At 42.0% G+C, this 15756-nt stretch overlaps 1 non-coding gene across 1 annotated transcript; it reads left to right on the top strand.

Moving 5' to 3' along the window:
• Positions 1–10226: 10226 nt before the first annotated feature.
• On the top strand, positions 10227–10330 carry LOC118551235 (U6 spliceosomal RNA). The gene has a single exon (XR_004924968.1). It is a non-coding gene; the product is annotated as a U6 spliceosomal RNA (small nuclear RNA).
• Positions 10331–15756: the final 5426 nt, after the last annotated feature.

The raw sequence follows: 15756 nt of genomic DNA, 5'->3' as shown, positions 1-15756 counted from the left end.
AGGGCCTGACTGACTTGTGTGAGCTCCCAGTGACAGGCCACTTCAAAACACCCAGTAGCTTCATTCCTTAAATTCTATTGTGAATTAGACCCAGATATCTCAGGACTGAGAACAGCCCTCCTAGGATCCGCTGGCTTCCATTCCGGGATAGAGAACTCTACCGGTGAAGACTGAGACAGTCCCTCTCACCCGGTGGCACATCTGACTAAAAACAAAATAGGAAAACAACAAATCAAAAGCCACAAGTCTCTGATATGACTGTACAGTGAATATTAACAGAAAGCCCAGAGCTGTGCCTTCTGGGAGATGCCACAGGGGATGATATCAGTGGATGATTGAGAGAAACAGTCCCTCCAGAGTAGAGAGACCGGAAGTCATGGCAGGCAGAATAATGCCCCCCCCCCAAAGATGGCCGCGTCTTTCGAGCTAAGACTTAAAGGTTGCAGGCCTTCACCAATTTTTCCAGGGGAAGGAGAGCTCATTACCTTTCCCTGGCAATTGTCTTTCTTCCTCTTTTGTTCACTCAGTGGTGCTTTGACAGCCTCCTCCTCCGGAGACCTCCTATGATCCCTGCCCTCAGATTTTCTTTTTCTTTTCTTTTCTTTTCTTTTTTTTTTTTTTGATTGGGGGGACAGGCAGAGGCAGTGGGAGAGGCAGAAGCTTCATCTCTTTAGAGAATCTTAACATGGAGCCAACCCTGAGGTCATGACCTGAGCCGAAATCAAGAGTCAGACACGTGATCGAGTGAGCCACCCAGGCGCCCCCCGCCCTCATATTTTCAATGTATGTTGATACTTGTGTCATATGTGAAAACCTTTCAGAAACTCCAACATATTATTTAGTTACAAAGCATTATTACTGCCTGCCTGTTAGGCAGACAAGTTCTTGTGTGATGTACTGACTCAGCCTGCCCACAGGTAACATACATCTAAAGAGTATAATTTAGCGTAGGGAAATACGCGGAGAGCCACAAGAACAATATAGAATATACGTTATGAATTCATATCTGCATTGCTCCCATCTTCCAGGGATCGACAGGCCAGGCAGGAGCCAAGAGCTTTGTCAGAGAGTCTTTTTATTTTTAATCTAATTTCTTTTTTTAAAGATTTTATGTATTCACTTGAGAGAGAGAGAGTGAGTGAGCGAGAACACAAGCCGGGGGTCAGGGGGAGAGGCAGAGGGAGAAGCAGACTCCTCGCTGAGCGGGGAGCCCGACATGGGGCTTGATCCCGGGACTCCGGGGATCACGAACTGAGCCGAAGGCAGACGCTTCACTGACTGAGCCACCCAGGCGCCCCAGTCTAATTCCTTTATTTAAGTAATCTCTGCACCCAACAAGGGGCATGAACGCACAACCCTGAGATCGAGAGTTGCACACCCTACCGACTGAGCCAGGCAGGCGCCCCTGCCAGAGAGCCTTTTTAAACTTTGTGCTAGCAATTGCCATCACCTCTGTATGTTTCCTATTGCTACTCTAAAAAAATGACCACAAACTGAGTAGTTTAAAACAACTGAGTGGCTTAAAACGCCACCAGAAGATTTATTATCTTACAGTTCTGGAGGTCAAAAGTCCTACAATCAGAGGGCCAGCCGGGCAGCGTTCCTTCCTGAGACTCTAGGGGGTATCTGTTTCCTTGTCTTTTCCACCTTCCAGAGGCTGCCTGCATTCCTCGGCTCGTGACCCCTTACTCCATCTGCAGAGCACGTCGCCCCAACCTCTGCTTCTATCCTCATACCTCCTTCTCTGACTCTGACCCTCTTGTCTCCCTCTTGTAAGGACCCCATGATTATCTTGACACACTTGGATAATCCAGGATAATCTTACCATGTCAGGATCCTTAATTTAATGACATCTACCAAGTCTCTTTTGCCATGAAAGATTACATACTCATAAGTTCCCAGAGGTTTTGTACATACTTTCTGCTGAGTTGAGGAAGCTCTCTTCTGTTCCTAGTGAACTGAGAGTTTTTATTCTGAACAGGTGTGACATTTTATCAAAAAGCTTTTTCTGCTTCAATTGATACAATCGTTTAAGTTTTCTTCTGTAGCCTGTTAACATGGCAGATTACACTGATTGATTTTGAATATTGAAGTATCCTTGTATCTCCAAAATGAACCCCACTTGGACATGGTATACGATTCCTTTTATACATTGCTGAAATCTATTTGCTATTATCTTTTTTTGTTAAGTGATCTCTACACCCAACGTGGGGCTCAAACTCACAACCCCAAGATCAAGAGTCACATGCTCTACTGATTGAGCCAGCCAGGAGCCCCCTATTTGCTAATATCTTGTGAAGGATTTTTGCATCTGCGTTCATGAGGGTTATTGGTGTATAGTTTTCTTTGTTGTGTGATTTCTGTCTGATTTTGATACCAGGTTAATACTAGTTCATAAAGTGAATTGGGAAGTACAGTTGATCCTTGAACAACATGGGTTTGAACTTATATGCGGATTTTGAACAATATAATACTTATATGTGGATTTTTCTGCAGTACAATACTGTAAATGTATTTTCCTTAAGATTTTCTTAATAACATTTTCCTTTCTCTAGCTTACTTTATACATTATATAATACATATAACATACAAAACATGTGTTAATTGACTGTTGATGTTATCATAAGGCTTCTGGTCAATAGTAGGTTATTAGCTGTTAAGTTTTGGGAGAGTTAAAAGTTTTTATTTTTTAAAGAATTTATTTATTTATTTGACAGAGAGAGACACAGCAAGAGAGGGAACACAAGCAGGGGGAGTGGGAGAGGGAGAAGCAGGCTCCCCGCCGAACAGGACCCTGGGATCATGACCTGAGCCGAAGGCAGACGCTTAATGACTGAGCCACCCAGGCGCCCCAGGAGAGTTAAAAGTTATACATGGATTTTTGTGCAGAGGGGTCAGCACTCCTAACTCCAGTGTCATTTAAGGGTCAACTGTATTTTCTCCTCTTCTGTTTTCTGGAAGAGATTGGTAGAATTGGTACAGATCCTTTCTTACATGTTTTGTATAATTCTCCAGTACAGCTATCTGGGCATGGAGATTTCTTTCTTTCTTTTCTTTTCTTTTTTTTTTTTTTTTGAGAGTTTTTACATTATAAATTCAATTTCTTGAAGTTATAAGGCTATTCAAATAATCTATTTCATATTTGGTGAGTTGTGGCAATTCGTGTTTTTCAGGGAATTGGTCCATTCCATCTAAGTTGTCAGATTCACATGTGAGGAGATTTTCATTGTATTCTTTTATTATCCTTTTGATGTCTGCAGGGTCTGTAGTGCTATCCCCTGTTTGATTCTGGCTATTGATAATGTGTGTCTTCTCTCTCTCTCTTTATTTATTTACTTATGTAATCTCTACACCCAACGTGGGGCTTGAACTCATGATCCCGAGATCAAGAGTCCCATGCTTATCAAGAGCCAGCCAGGTACCCCTTCTCTATCTTTTTTCTTTGTCAGTGGTCGTAGAGGTTTGGCTATTGGTCTTTTCAAAGAACCAGTTCTTTGTTTCATTGTTTTTCCCTGTTGTTTTTCTGTTTCTGCTTTCATTGATTTCTGCTTTGAGCAATTATTGTTTTCTTCCTTCTGCTTACTTTGGGTTTATTTTGCTCTTGTTTTTGCAGGCTCTTGAGGTGGAAGCTGAGATTACTGATTTGAGACTTTTCCTCTTTTCTAATGTGTGCATTTAGTGCTGTAAATTTTCCTCCCAACACTACTTTAGCAGCCTGCCACAAATTTTGATTTGTTGCATTTTCATTCTCATTTGGTTTAATGTTTTTTTTTTTATTTCCAAAGACTTTCTCTTTGACCCGTGGATTATTTAGAAGTATGTTTTGAGTTTCCAATTGTTTGGAGATTTGTCTGTCATCTTTTTGTTTATTGATTTCTACTCCGATTCCATTGTGATCAGAGAACACAATTATTTAAAATTTTTCCAGACTTGTTTTATGGTCCAGAATATGCTCTATCTTTGTGTATGTTTTGTGGGCACTTGAAAAGAATGCATATGCTGCTGTTGTTGGCTGGAGTGTCCTAGAAATGTCTATCAGATCTTGCTGGTTGATGTTGTTGAGTTGTACATCCTTGCTTATTTTCAGTCTAGTTGATCTATTCGTTGTTGGGAAGGGGTTATTGAAGTGTCCGGCTACTGTTGTGGGGCTTATCTATCTCTAGCTTTTGCTTTATATATTTTGTAGCTCTTTTTTTGGTGTATATGCATTCAGGATTGCTATGTCTTTTTGGTGAATTTTGACATTTTTATCATCATATAAATCATCATATCCCTCTCTGCCACTGGTCATTTTCTTTACTCTAAAGTCTATTTTATCTGATATTAAAATAGAGCCACTTCTGTTTTGTTTTGGTTAATGTTTGCATAATATCTCTCTCTCTATCCTTTTATTTTCACCTTGGCTTATCATTATATTGGAAGTGATTTCCTTGTAGACAGTGTATGGTTGGCCCTGGTCTTTTTTTAATAACTTACTCTTTTTTTAAGCTGGTTTTTTTTTTTTGGTTTTTGTTTTGTTTTGTTTTGTTTTAGTAATCGCTACACGCGATATGGGGCTTGAACCCACAACCCCGAGATCAAGAGTCATACCCTCCTCCAACTGAGCCAGCCAGGCACCCTTAGTTGGCTCTGTTTTTTAATCCACACTGCCAATCTTTGTCTCTTAATTGTTGTATATAGAGTGTTACACTCAATGTAATTATTGCTACATTAGAGCTTGAGCTTGCCATTTAATTTTTTTGTTTTCTGTTTGTTCTCTCTGTTTTTCATTTCTTGCTTTCTTTTTACTGCCCTCCTGTGGGTTACTTAGACATTTTTTAGAAATCTATTTCGATTTATCTATGATGTTTTTTAGTATATTTCTTTGCAAAGGTTTTTTTTAGGTATTACCTTATATATACAGGTATTACATTATATATACAGAGGACTTATGACAATCTATTGGTGTTATCCATTTACCATCTTGAGTGAAGTATAGAAATCTTACCTCTCTTTATATTCCCTTTCCTTCCCCTATTTATAATTGTCCTAAATACTTCCTCTACACACATTTAGAACCACATCAGATACTGTTATAATTATGGCTTCAACCATCAAACATAATATAGAAAATTTAAGAGGAGAAAGAAAGATTATCTCATTTCCCCATATTTTTGTTTATTGTGTTCTTCTTCCTTCCTTCTTGATGTTCCAAGATTTCTTCTTTTATCATATCCTTTCTGTTTAGAGCAATTCCATTAGCTCTAAAACCCTAAATTAAAATTTAGGGTTGGTCTGATGGTGACAAATTCTCTTAGTTTTCCCTAATTGGAGAATGTCTTGGTTTTCCTTTCATTCCTGAAGGATGTTCTCACTAGGTACAGGATTCTGGGTTGACAACTTTTTTTCACCCTTTAAAAAAAATATTGTGCCAATTCCTTCTGGCTTCCATGACTTCTGATATGAAATCTGCTGTCATTCAAATTGTTATTTCCCCAAGATAACATTTGTTTCTTGTGGCTTTCAAGATTTTTTTCTTTGTCTTTAGTTTTCAGAAGTTTAATTATGATGTGCTTTGGTATGGATTTCTTTGAGTATATCCTGTTTAAGATTTGCTCAGCTTCATGAATCTGTGGCTTTATGTTTCTTGCCATATTTGGGAAAATTTCAGTCATTATTTCTATGCAAAACAAAACAAACAAACAAACAAAAACCATTATCTCTTCTTCGGTCATTATTACTTTTTTTAAAGTAAGTTCTATGCCCAACATGGGGCTCGAACTCACAACCCCGAGATCAAGAGTCATGTGCTCTACTGACTGAGCCAGCCAGGAGCCTCTTTGAGTACTTTTTAAGCTCTACCCTCTTTCTCATCTCCTTCTGATACTCCTACAACACAAATGTTAGATCTTTTGTTATAATCCCTCAGGTCCTTGAGGCTCTGTTCATTTTTTAAAATTTATTTTCTCCCAGAGCACCTGGGTGGCTCAGTCAGTGGAGCATCTGACTCTTGGTTTCGGCCGGGGTCATGATCTCAGGGTCATGGGATCAAGCCCCACATCGGGCTCTGCGCTCAGACGGGGATTCTCTCTGTCTCTCTCTCTCTCCCCGTCTCCCTCTGCCCCTCCCCCATACTCACTCTGTCTCCCTTTCTCCGGAATAAATAAATAAATCTTTAAAATTTATATTCTCCCTCTGTTGCTCAGATTGGGTCATTTCTATTACGTTATCTTCCAGTTTATTGATTCTTTCCTCTGTCACCTCCATTCTGCTGTTGAGCTCATCCTCTAAGTTTTATATCTCAGTGATTGTATTTTTCAGTTTTTACTCCTTTTGTGCTTCTTTATCTTCTCGAATTCTCATTTGTTTCTATTTTATACGTTCTATTTCATTTGTTTCAAGTGTGTTCGTAGCTGCTTGCTGAAGCATTCTTATGACAGCAGGTTTAAAATCTCTGTCAGAGGATTCTAACATTTCTGCCATCTCGGTGTTGGCAACTGTTACAGGTAGAACTGTATTCCTGAAACACAAAGATGTGTTGATGTCCTCATCCCCTATTACCTGTAAATGTGTCCTTACTTGGAAATAGGGTCTTTGCAGATGCAGTTAAGTTAAGCTGAGGTTATTAGGGAGGGTCCTAATGAAATACGACTGGTATCCTTATAAGAGGAGGTAACTTCGGACACAGACACGGGGAGAATGCTATGTGATAACAGAGAAAGAGTTTGGATTGATACCAATGTGAGCCAAGGAACTGACAGCCACTCCAGAAGCTAGGGAGAGGCCAGGAAGGATTCTCCTCTCGGGGTTTCAGAGGGCACATGGCCCTGTCAACACCCTGATTCTCGATTTCGGACTCCTAGGCTCCAGAACGGTGAGACAACAAATTCCTGTTGTTTTTAAGCCACTCAGTTTGTAGTACTGTGTTATGGCAGCCCTGGGACACTAAGACAGCATCTTTTCGTCTTTTTCCTTCGGTTTGAGATCTTCCTGATCCTTGGTATGATGAGTGACTTTCAGGTGAAACCTCGACACTTGGGGTATTATGTTGTGAGACTCCGTATCGTATTTAAACCTTCTGTTCTAGCCGACTTCCCGTGACACTGTCCTGTCAGAGGAAAGAGGCGATGCTGCCCTGTTACTGCCAGCGGTGGTGAGCATCCAGGTTAGCCCCGGGGCCTCCTCTGCCACCCAGGAGGGGCTGCTGGGTAGGGCTGGGAGTTCCAGCCCCCCACTCGGGCTCTACTGATTCCTCCCTGGCTGGGAGGTGTAGGGGCCCTGTGACTGCTCTCCACATGGGTTCTACTGACACCATGAGGGGGAGGTGGCCCCGTTGCTGAGGGGGCAGTGCTGAATGTCCTGACTCTCCTCCAAGCCTCCTCTGACACCAGCCACCGAGGCAGAAGGCTTGGGTGCCTCGGTACAACCTTGTGAGGGCAGAAATCTAGGCTCCTCCCTTGGCCTTTGCTGGTGTAGGTGGGGATGGTGCCACGATTTTTCTGTAGTGCTTGGCTGGGGAAAAGCAGTTATTGTCTAAATGTTTGCTGTCATTCTTGGCTGTTTCTTTTATGGTCTTTGGTTAAAGAGAGCGAGCCTTTTCTTGGGCCTTTTTTTGTCTGCACTCGTTGGCAGTTCCACATTTCAGGCCTCCACACTTTGGGGTTACCACCTTCTGCAGCCCCAAGTATATGGTACATGAGGCCGAAAGAAACCCAGGGAACTTACCACCGTATTGTTCCTTGCATCCAAAGATCCCTAAATGATCTACCTTGTTCTCTCCACCTTTCAGAGCCTTTGTATGCTTTCTTGTTTAAGTTTGTTTGGTTAGTTAGTTAGTTAGTTAGTTAGTTAGTTAATTAGTTAGTTAATTAATCTCTACACCCAACGTGGGGCTTGAACTCAAGACCCAGAGATCAAGAGTGGCATGGTCTTCCAACAGAGCCAGCCAGGAGCCCCTGTATGTTTGTTTTATATACAATGTCAAGGGGTTTTAGTTGTACTTCATCAGAGAAATAGCAGAGAGTATGTGTATTTCCGTCTACTAGAGCGAAGTCCTAGACTTCTTTTTATAATAATTAATTCAAACAATATAGGCCAAAGGTAAAAATACTTCCCCACTCTCAGTCTCCTTCAGAATCAAGAAAATGGGCAGCCTCGGGGCTTGAGGATGGCTCTCTAAGGAAATATTAGCCTTGGCTTCACTATCCCTCGCTCATTTGGGAAACCCCAAATACACATTTGTCAAAGAGTGTCTTGTGCTGCTTATGTTCAGTTTTTTTCAAATGAAGCTCCACGGAGCACCTTCCTCAGGGTCACTTTGAGATGCTTAATAAAAAATGCATTCAGACCTGCTGAATCAGAGCCCAGGATTGGAGCCTTGGAACCTATATTTTAACAAGCATCCCTTGTCCCCGAGAGATCCCGAGGTGCCCAAATATTTGAGAACCACGGATCTAAGCCAGTGATAAAATTGCTGCAACAGACCAGGCCGAGGACGAAGCCTTATAGTGGGCCTGGATGCTCTCCTTTGGGAGCTATTACTCATTCGTCAGGGCCCTCTGGGCAGACTGGATCAACCCGTTCCTAATCCCCCTCATTGGCCTCACAGCCAGTCACTATTGTGCTGCTTTGCACAAATAATATCTTGAAAGTCCTCAGCTAGTGTTGTGCCCGATTTCACTTGCTCTCGATCTACCGTAGCTGCCCTGACCTTTGTTCTAGTAAACCTATCAGAGATAATCAAACTAGTCGGACGGGATTTGCTCTCAGGGAAATCATACTGGGTCCGGTGAGCAGAAACCATGCTTGAAAAAGAATCTATTTCAGATTGTCTCCTGGAATCAACATCAAGCTGACTGATCTGTCCACTTCCACTTGCACTTCTTTCCTGTTTTGAAACCCAGGATTGTATCTGCCTCTCTTCTAGAGGTTTCTAGCACCTCTCCTACTCTCCACATTGATGAAAATAAAAGTATCCCCAGAGTGGTTTAAAGGTCTCATTTGCAGGCACTCCCAATGCTCTGAGAGATGTCATTTGTCTAGACCAAAGACTTGAACCTGGCTAAAGCAATGAAATACTCTTTTTTTTAAAAGATTTTATTTATTTATTTGAGAGAGAGAGAGCATGCAAGTGGGGAGAGGGGCCGAAGGAGAGGGACAAGCCGACTCCCTACTGAGTGGGGAGCCCGAGGAGCCTGAGGACCCCAAGACCATGACCTGAGCCGAAGTTAGATGCTTAACCGACTGAGCCACCCAGGTGCCCCAGCAATGAAATACTTTTTTTTTTTTTTAATTTTTTTTTATTGTTATGTTAATCCCCATACATTACATCATTAGTTTTAGATATAGTGTTCCATGATTCATTGTTTGTGCATAACACCCAGTGCTCCATGCAGAACGTGCCCTCCTCAATACCCATCACCAGGCTAACCCATCCTCCCAACCCCCTCCCCTCTAGAACCCTCAGTTTGTTTTTCAGAGTCCATTGTCTCTCATGGTTCTTCTCCCCCTCCGATTTCCCCCCCTTCATTCTTCCCCTCCTGCTACATTCTTCTTCTTCTTTTTTTCTTTCTTAACATATATTGCATTATTTGTTTCAGAGGTACAGATCTGAGATTCAACAGTCTTGCACAATTCACAGCACTTACCAGAACACATACCCTCCCCAGTGTCTATCACCCAGTCACCCCATCCCTCCCACCCCACCCCCCACTCCAGCAACCCTCAGTTTGTTTCCTGAGATTAAGAATTCCTCATATCAGTGAGGTCATATGATACATGTCTTTCTCTGTTTGACTTATTTCGCTCAGCATAATACCCTCCAGTTCCATCCACGTCGTTGCAAATGGCAAGATCTTATTCCTTTTGATGGCTGCATAATATTCCATTGTATATATATACCACATCTTCTTTATCCATTCATCTGTTGATGGACATCTTGGCTCTTTCCACAGTTTGGCTATTGTGGACATTGCTGCTATAAACATCGGGGTGCAACTTTTAAAAACCATTTTAACCATTTATCCATCCTGGACTTTTTTTTTTTAAGATTTTATTTATTTATTTGACAGAGAGAGAGAGAGAGCACAAGCAGGGGGAGCAGCAGAGGGAGAGGGAGAAGCAAGCTCCCCGCTAAGCAAGGAGCCCATCACAGGGCTCGATCCCAGGACCCTAAGATCATGACCTGAGTCGAAGGCAGACGATTCACCAAGTGAGCCACCCAGGTGCCCCCAGAATCTCCATTTTAAGTGCTCGCTTTGGCAGCACATATACTGAAATTGGGAACGACTCAGAGATTAGCATGGCCTGCTCCAAGGATGACACACAAATTCATGAAGCGTTCCATATTTTTTTAAAAAAGAATCTCCATTTTAACAAAATCCTGAGGTGATGCATATGCATGGTAAAGTTTGAAGAGCACTGGGCTAGACTTTCCAGTATGAAAATTTCTCCTTGACAGAAAATACAGGTACCAAGTGAGAGCAGAGGAGCTCTGGTCTGTCTTTATCATTCATCACTATGTCACGGTCACTTGTATGCTTTTCTCTATTGTTGTCTTGCTCTTTTTTTTTTTAATTTCTAACTTTGTTTCTCTCTCTCTTTTTTTAAGATTTTATTTATTTATTTGACATAGAGAGAGACACAGCAAGAGAGGGAACACAAGCAGGGGGAGTGGGAGAGGGAGAAGCAGACTTCCCACGGAGCAGGGAGCCCGATGCAGGGCTCCATCCCAGGACCCTGGGACCATGACCTGAGCCGAAGGCAGACGCTTAAGGACTGAGCCATCCAGGCGCCACTGTCGTCTTGCTCTTGACATAACTTACAAAAAGCTCTTTATGTTGCCCTTACTATGTGGTGTTAAGTCCTCTGAACACTGTTTATGCAGGTCTATACCAGCCTCCTGCATTTATCACTGGCCTTACATGTTCCTTTCCAAATTTAACCTGCTAAGAACTGAAGGTAAGGGATGTTTCTTCATCAAGAATCTACAAGGCACAATAATTCTCTGTATAGAAAAATCTGTTGGAGTCCAGGCAACAGACCAATCAGAAGGAGTTGCTGTAGTTCTCTTTCTGCATAAACCCTCAAGTGATCCTAGATTATCAAAAGAGTCCCTAAGGCTGGCCCCTGGAGGATCTTGTTATTTATTCCAGAAAAGGAGACTATTCCACACTCTCACACTGTTGGTGGGAGTGCAAGCTGGTGCAGCCACTCTGGAAAACAGTATGGAGGTTCCTCAAAAAGTTGAAAATAGAGCTACCCTATGACCCAGCAATTGCACTACTAGGTATTTACCCCAAAGATATAAGTGTAGTGATCCGAAGGGGCACATGCACCCCAATGTTTATAGCAGCAATGTCCACAATAGCCAAACTATGGAAAGAGCCCAGATGTCCATCGACAGATGAACAGATAAAGAAGATGTGGTCTATATATAAAATGGAATATTATGCAGCCATCAAAAAAAAAAGAAATCTGGCCATTTGCAACGATGTGGGTGGAACTAGAGGGTATTATGCTAAGTGAAATAAGTCAATCAGAGAAAGACAATTATATGATTTCACTCATATGTAGAATTTAAGAAATGAAACAGAAGAGCATAGGGAAAGGGAAGGAAAAATACAACAAGACGAAACCAGAGAGGGAGACAAACCGTGAGAGACTCTTAATCATAGGAAACAAACTGAGGGTTGCTGGAGGGGAGGGGGTGGGGAATGGGGTAACGGGGGGATGGACATTAAGGAGGGCACGTGATGTAATGAGCACTGGGTGTTACATAAGACTGATGTACCTCTGAAACTAATAATACACTATATGTTAATTAATTGAATTTAAATTTTAAAAAGGATGTTAGTTGAAAGATGCTTTCTAGGGGCGCCTGGGTGGCTCAGTCGTTAAGCGTCTGCCTTCAGCTCAGGTCATGATCCCAGAGTCCTGGGATCGAGCCCCCATCAGGCTCCCTGCTCAGCGGGAAGCCTGCTTCTCCCTCTCCCACTCCCCCTGCTTGTGTTCCCTCTCTCGCTGTCTCTCTCTGTCAAATAAATAAATAAAATCTTTAAAAAAAAAAGAAAGATGCTTTCTAAAAAAAAAGGAGACTATTCCACCTGTTGTTCTCAGTAAGTTCTATATGTTTCTTAGTTAAGTCTCTGTGTAATAGTAAGACCACACCCCACTTTCAAGTGCCCCACCCCGGACCATTGATTTCTAGGAGCCCCACCCTATTTTCCTACACCGTTCCAGCTTCCATTTCTCCCCATCTTCCGCTTGCAAAGCTACTTACGAAATCTGGTCGCTTTGTGTCCCTAATGAAACACCCCTATCCACGCTAACAGCGCCTTCTATAGCCTCTGGAAGCTGGCAATCCCGGGGGTGCCGCAATGGCTCTGGGTTAGAAGGGTATCATCCCCCGTTCTGTGCCGCACTCTGGCACCTGGGTTTTGAAATAGGTCTGCTTGTGTTCAGTCTCTCCAAGTCTCCCTTAGGCAGGTCCAGCAAAAAAGGACTCGATGCCATTATGATCCCCCTAGAGCTCTTCTTATCTTTTTCTAGCTCTTCTCACCACCGAAAACTCTTTTCTTCTCTCATGGGGACAAAGCAAATGACTCCACAGATATGACTGGATGCAAACAGACACTGAGGTGTGTTTGGGGGAAAGGAAGGAGGAAGAGAAACTGTATACTTTCGTAGTGACAGGCCTCCAGGGAAGTCATTCAAAAGTGCCCAGGTAGCCCTGCATTTGGTTAATTTCCCCCACATTGAGGGAACTTCCCAGAGAGCTATTGATTGCTAATCTAATTCCTTTATGGTCAGTGAACATACTCTGTTATTTTCATCCTCTTAAATGTATGGGCACTTTCTTTATGGCCCAGCCTAGGGTTTCTCATGGCGAATGCTCCACACTTGAAAACAAAGTGCATTCTGCTATTGCTGAGGGAGAGAGCTAACGATATCCATTAGGACAAGTTGAAGGATAGTGTCTTCATGATTAGCTATTTGCTCTACTGATTACTGAGGAAGGAGTGTTAAAGTCTCCAAGTATAATTGCGGATTTGTCTATTTCTCCTTTAAATTCTACCAGTTTTTGCTTCACATATTTTGCAGCTCTGTTATTAAGGTACACACACACTTAGAATTACACCTTCTTATGCATTGACCCTTTCATCGTTACAAAATATCCCTCTGTATCTCTGGCAATGCATGTTGTATTAAATCTACTTTATTGGATGTTAATATATATACTATATATTATATATAATCATGTTATATATAATATAAATACTATATTGAGATATGTATATAGTATATAGCTAAAATAATAGAGATTTCTTATGATTAGTGCTGGTGTAGTATATATTTTTTTATTTTTTTTATTTTATTTTTTTTTTTACAGATTTTATTTATTTATTTGAGAGAGAGAATGAGAAAGAGAGAGAGAGCACATGAGAGGGGGGAGGGTCAGAAGGAGAAGCAGACTCCCTGCTGAGCAGGAAGCCCGATGCGGGACTCGATCCTGAGACTCCAGGATCATGACCTGAGCCGAAGGCAGTCGCTTAACCAACTGAGCCACCCAGGCGCCCTGTAGTATATATTTTTTTAATCCTTTAACCTAAGTAATTGGGTTTCTTAGAGGCAGTCTTTTTTTTTTTTTTTTTTTGGTCAGTCTGGCAACTTCTGCCTTTTTTTTTTTTTTAAGATTTTTTTATTGTTATGTTAATCCCCATACATTACATCATTAGTTTTAGATGTAGTGTTCCGTGATTCATTGTTTGTGCATAACACCCAGTGCTCCATGCAGAATGTGCCCTCCTCAATACCCATCACCAGGCTAACCCATCCTCCCACCCCCCTCCCCTCTAGAACCCTCAGTTTGTTTTTCAGAGTCCATCATCTCTCATGGTTCGTCTACCCCTCCGATTTCCCCCCGTTCATTCTTCCCCTCCTGCTATCTTCTTCTTCTTCTTTTTTTTTTCTTAACATATATTGCATTATTTGTTTCAGAGGTACAGATCTGAGATTCAACAGTCTTGCACAATTCACAGCGCTTACCAGAGCCCATACCCTCCCCAGTGTCTATCACCCAGTCACCCCATCCCTCCCACCCCACCCCCCACTCCAGCAACCCTCAGTTTGTTTCCTGAGATTAAGAATTCCTCATATCAGTGAGGTCATGCAACTTCTGCCTTTTATTTGGAGTGTTGGCTACATTTACTGCACTACATTAGTGTAGTATTTTTTTTTAAATAAGCTCTACACCCAATGTGGGGCTTGAACTCACAACCCTGAGATCAAAAGTTGTACGCTCTACCGACTGAGCCAGCCGGGCGCCCCCATTAGCATAGTATTGACATGGTTGTTTCTAAATCCCTCTTCAAGAGGTCATACTTGCTTTGGGCACCACCAGGGAACAACATCCCTGAGCTCCCCAGTGCTGATTAGGTTGCCCTAGAGAAAGGGTCAGCCTTTCACACCAGAAAGCAATGGTTCTAGGAGTACCCCTGTTATAACTGCAAGGCGAGGAACATAGAGGAGATACTATTGCAGTATTTACCTAGGACCCACCTAGGACCATCCCCTTAAGATAGGACCATCAAAATAAATAAGTAAATAACAGTAACAAGAGCTAGCCTTTACTGAGTGTGGACTGAGGGCCAGGCAGTGTTGGAAGGGCTTTATAGGGAAAACCTCATCGAACCCTCACCACCCCTCTGTGATGTAGGGGCCATTACTGTCGATGAAGAAACAGAGCCACAGAGAGGTTAACAATGTAATCTAGGGCATGGAGTTAGAGTAGAATTTACATCTAGGTTCTTTTGACTTTGCTGCCCTAAATTTTTTTACTTTAAACTTTCTATTCTGAAACATTTCAAACACATACAAAAGTAGAGCAATAGGGGCGCCTGGGGGGCTCAGTTGGTTAAGTGTCTGACTCTTGATTTTGGCTCAGGTCATGATCTCGGGGTCTGAAATGGATCCCTGCATTGGGCTCTGCACTTGGCCTGGAGTCTGCTTAAGATTCTCTCTCTCCCTCTCCCTCTGTCCCTCCCTACTCTCTCCCCACCCCCCTAAAAAAAAGTAGAGCAAGAACCCCCATGTATTTATCCCTCAGTTTGAACAACTATCAATGCGAGGCCAATCTCATTACATATATACCCACGCTCGCTTCTCCTCCCCTGGATATTCTGAAGCAAATTCTAGATATTATATTATTTTATTCATAAATATTTCAGTATATTTCTCTAAAAGGATTTTTTAAAGCATAACCACAATATTGTTATCACACCAAAAATACTCACAGTAAGACCTCAATATCTTTTGAGTCTCTTTTAATCTATAGGTCCCTCCAGCATTTCTTCCCCACCCCCCTCCCCGCCCCACTGAAATTTATTAATGCAGGTGTTAACTAGTTTTCCTGTAGAGTTTCCCAGTGTCCATGGATTTTGGTGATTATAGCCCAATAGTGTTTTTTAAGTAAACTGATAGTTAGATGTAGAGACTTGTGAAAATCCAGGTTTGGTTTTTTGGCAAGACAATTTCATAGGTGACGATGCTGTGTACTTTCATTAGAAGTATGTAATATCTGATTGTCTCTCTTCTTGTGATGTTCACAGACATTAGTGAATCATTGCCTAGATCCATTTTTCATCAGGGATTGCCAAATGGTGATATTCTATCATTCCTCCTTCACTCATTAGCTGGAGTATTTCTATAAAGAAAAACTTTCCATCATCAAGTTTTTGGTTATGCTGAGGTATAATTTCATAGAAAAGACTACAGTGA

This window comes from Halichoerus grypus, chromosome X (assembly GCF_964656455.1).
Source record: "Halichoerus grypus chromosome X, mHalGry1.hap1.1, whole genome shotgun sequence".
Lineage (NCBI taxonomy): Eukaryota > Metazoa > Chordata > Mammalia > Carnivora > Phocidae > Halichoerus > Halichoerus grypus.
The sequence above is the reverse complement of the archived record's forward strand: the minus strand, read 5'-3'. Positions and strand labels throughout refer to the sequence as shown.